Raw genomic sequence first — 3,927 nt, 5'->3', positions numbered from 1 at the left:
AAGAGAAGGGGGGAGGGAATGTGAGAAAGCATCCCCAGCACGGAGGGCCACACGGCAATCTCTTCTCCGTTCTCCTTTGGAGATTTTGGGCACACACATGCATGTATGCAGTGCATTTTTATTTTTCCTTTTTATTTCAAAGAACCATTTTTATTTAACTTTATTTATTTATTTAAATTTGACCAGAGACGGAAAGTGGGAGAGAGAGAAAGTGAGAAAGCAAGCCGCTAGGTCCAGGACTTGAACCACAGTCGACCACGTGGGAATCCAGTGCCCTTAACCAGTGCGCCACCTGTTGGCCCCAACCCAGTGTGGGTTTCAAGCCACTGAGTCTGGGCTTGAGCTGTGCAGTCACCTAAACTTCTACACCACCTGCTGGCCCTCAGAATGGTTTTTGTGTTGCTAAATCCTGCCCTGCTGAGATCCCCTCACCCTGGCACTCTCTTGCTCTCTTTTTTGGGGGGCACTCTCTCTTTTTGATTTCACTCTGTATAGCTCTTATTCTCAGCCATGTCGGTTTACCAGCCTTTCCTAGACACCTCGCCTTCCTGCAGGCTACACGAGGGAGAGCGAGAGCACACGTGGGCCCTGCCCCTGGCTGCCTCTGTTCCTTCTCCTCGATACCTCCACGCTCTGCACAGCGGGTCTTCTTCTTTTTCTTTTTAACAACTATTTATTTAGTTTAATTTATTTATTATTATTCGTCAGTTTGACCAGTGAGAGACAGAGAGAGACAGGGAGAGTGAGAAAGCAAGCCACCATTTCGGGACTTGAACCACGGTCGACCATGTAGGAGTCCAGCACCTTAACCACCACGCCACCTGCCGGCCCCAACAGAGCGGGTCTTCTCACCCAGACTGTGCAGGGACTCAGCTCCATACTTAGCTCCGTGTCTGAATCAGCAGCCACAGCAAACTGGCGAATCAAATGCTTACGGCTGTCCTGCTCCCTGGGGCACGGGGTGCTGGCTGTGGCCCTGTACCGCAGTCTTCCTGTGTCTGACGTGTGACGGGCTTGATCTGACGCACTATTTCACAAGAATTTATATTTCCAAATGAGGGCTGCATCCTTCCCAGTGCTCCCCTGGTGAGATTGGAGAAGCTGTCACTGCTCAGAACACTCCTGGAACACCTCTCTTGGGAAGAGCTAAGGCGTCTAGAGCCCCTCTCCCTTTTATTTATTATTTTTTTTTGGAGAGATTTTCACTGTAGGGCGCGTGCGCTCGCCAGACAGACAGAGAGAGACATAGAGACAGAAAGCGAGAAATCACCCCCCAGGGGGGATGGTCACGCCGCAATCCCTTCTCCTCCATTCTCCTCTCGGGATCTTGGGCACGCACACACACGCGCCCGGCGTGAGTTTTAAGCCACCGGGTCCGGGACGTGAACCGCGGTCGACTACGTGGGAGTCCAGCGACATAGCCATTACGCTAACTGCTGGTTCCCTCCCTTTTATTTTTGATTTAAAAAATTTTTTTCCAAGAATTATTTTATTTAATCTTATTTACTCATTTATTTACTTATTTTAATTTGACCAGAGAGAGACAGTGCAAGAGCAAGAGAGAGAGAGAGGGAAAATGAGAAAGCAAGTTGCCAGGTGTGGGACTTGAACCGTGGTCGGCCATGTGGGCATCCAGTACCCTTAACCACCATACCACCTGCCGTCCCCTTATTTTTATTTTTTTTGGAGAGGGCACGTGTGCTTGCCAGACAGACAGAGAGAGACAGAGAGACAGAAAGCGAGAAATCACCCCCCAGGGGGGATGGTCACGCCACAATCCCTTCTCCTCTCGAGATCTTGGGCACACACGCATATGCGCCCGGCGTGAGTTTTAAGCCACTGGGTCCGGGACGCGAACCGCGGTCGACTACGTGGGAGTCCAGCGACATAGCCATTATGCTAACTGCTGGTTCCCCGTCCCCTTATTTTTAAAATATCTTCCACTGGGAGGTGGGGGATCAGCAGATAGCTTAATGGTTATGTTGCTGGACTCCCACATAGCCAAACATGGTTGGAGTACTAGACCCACACTTAAAACTCATGCCAGGCATGTGTGCATGTGTGCCCCAAATCCCAAGATTGTGGGGTAGCACCTCCCTCTGGGATGATTTTTCTTTTTCTTTGTTAATTTATAATTTTTTTTATTTAACTTTATTTATTTATTTATTTTAATTTGACCACAGAGGGACAGAGTGAGAGAGAGAAAGAGAGAGGAAGCAAGCTGTCGGGTCTGGGACTCAAACTGCGATCGGCGATTTGTGGGAGTCCAGTGCCTCCAACCACCAGCCACCTGCCGGCCCCTGGGGTTATTTCTTGATGTCTGTCTCTCTATCTCTCTGGCGAGGGCACATGCCCTATAGCAAACATCTCTTTTTAAAATTTTTTTTAAAAAATGGGGACAAGCAGTTGGCGTAATGGCTATGTGGCTGGACTCCCACGTAGTTGACCGCAGTTTGAGTCCCAGACCGGGAGGCTTTGTGCTGGGCGTGTGTGTGTGTGTGTGTGTGTGTGTGTGTGTGTGCCCAAGATCCCAAGAGGAGAATGGAGAAGGGATTGCGGCATAGCCATCCCCCCTGGGAGGTAATTTCTGGCTTTCTGTCCCTCTGGTGAGTGCACACGTCCTATAGCAAAAGCCTGTCCAAAAAAAAAAGGGGGGGGAGGGTCAAGCAAGTGGCGTAGTGGTTAAGGTGCTGGATTCCCACATGGTCAACCAAGGTTTGAGTCTCGGACCTGGAGGCTTGCTTTTTCACTTTCCCCTTCTCTCTCTCTGTCTCTTTGGTCAAATTAAGAAATAATAATAAATAAGGGAACCAGCAGTTAGCGTAATGGCTAAGTGGCTGGACTCCCACGTAGTCAACTATGGTTCGCGTCCCGGACCTGGTGGCTTAAAACTCACGCGTGTGCGTGCATGCCCAAGATCCCAAGAGGAGAATGGAGGAGAAGGGATTGCGGCGTGGCCATCCCCCCTGGGGGGTGATTTCTCGCTTTCTGTCTCTCTGTCTCTGTCTGTCTGACGAGCGCATGCGCCCTATAGAAACACCTCTTCCAAAAAAAGAAATAATAATAATAGTAACAAATAAAATTAAATAAAGAAATAATTTTAAAAATGTATCTTCCATTGGAGCATTGCTTTTTACCCGTTTTCCTCAGCATTTACCCTGCACTTCTCTGTCCTGGGCCTGATGGTGCTCAGTCAAAGAGGACATAACCAGACACTGCTCTGTGCCCAGGGACGTTCCTGCTTGCTGGGAGGACAAGACCTGCACAGCGGAGTGACCACCTCGTCGAAAGGGTGGGTCTGAGGGCGGGGAAAGCCCGAAGCGCGGTCGCAGCCTCGCGCCCAGGAGCGGGCGCAGTGTGTCGGCACACCGCCGTGAGCTAGCTGGCTCCGAGCACCCCCACGGGGCCGGCGTTCCCAGCACCCCTCCGCAGCAGGAGGCCCAGTGCCTTAGGCTCGGTCGTTAAAACGCAGGCTGCCGCTAGTACCTTAGCGCTTCTGGAGTCCAGGGCCGAGCGTCCCCAGACAGGTCGCGAGCTGTTTGAGGGTGGGTGCTGAGCTCTCGGGGGACACAGACCACACACCAGGTCAATGCTCGCGGAGGGCCGAGCCCCAGAGGTGTCCCACGCCGTGCCACGCGGACCGCACTCCGAGCGTGCTTTCTCCCACGGGGTTCACTCTCCCGTGACCGCCGTGCAGATCCCCAGGGGGCAGGAGAGAACCCGGGGCGAGCGCGGGGACACTGGTGGCGGGACCGGGACCCGAGCCGGGAGTTCCTGCTTCCTGGTTCCCGGAGCGAGCGTCTGGTGGGAGCCCTTCCTGCGCGTCGGGCGCCCCCCGCCCCCACCCGGCCCGGCCAGTCGGGGATGTGTGCGGCGACTGGCGGGACGCGAGGCCGGGGCCCCGCCTGCAGGGACACCCCGCCCAGG

The sequence above is a fragment of the Tupaia chinensis genome, unplaced genomic scaffold (genome assembly GCF_000334495.1).
Source record: "Tupaia chinensis unplaced genomic scaffold, TupChi_1.0 Scaffold150288_1, whole genome shotgun sequence".
Taxonomy (NCBI): Eukaryota; Metazoa; Chordata; class Mammalia; order Scandentia; family Tupaiidae; genus Tupaia; species Tupaia belangeri.
The sequence above is the reverse complement of the archived record's forward strand: the minus strand, read 5'-3'. Positions refer to the sequence as shown.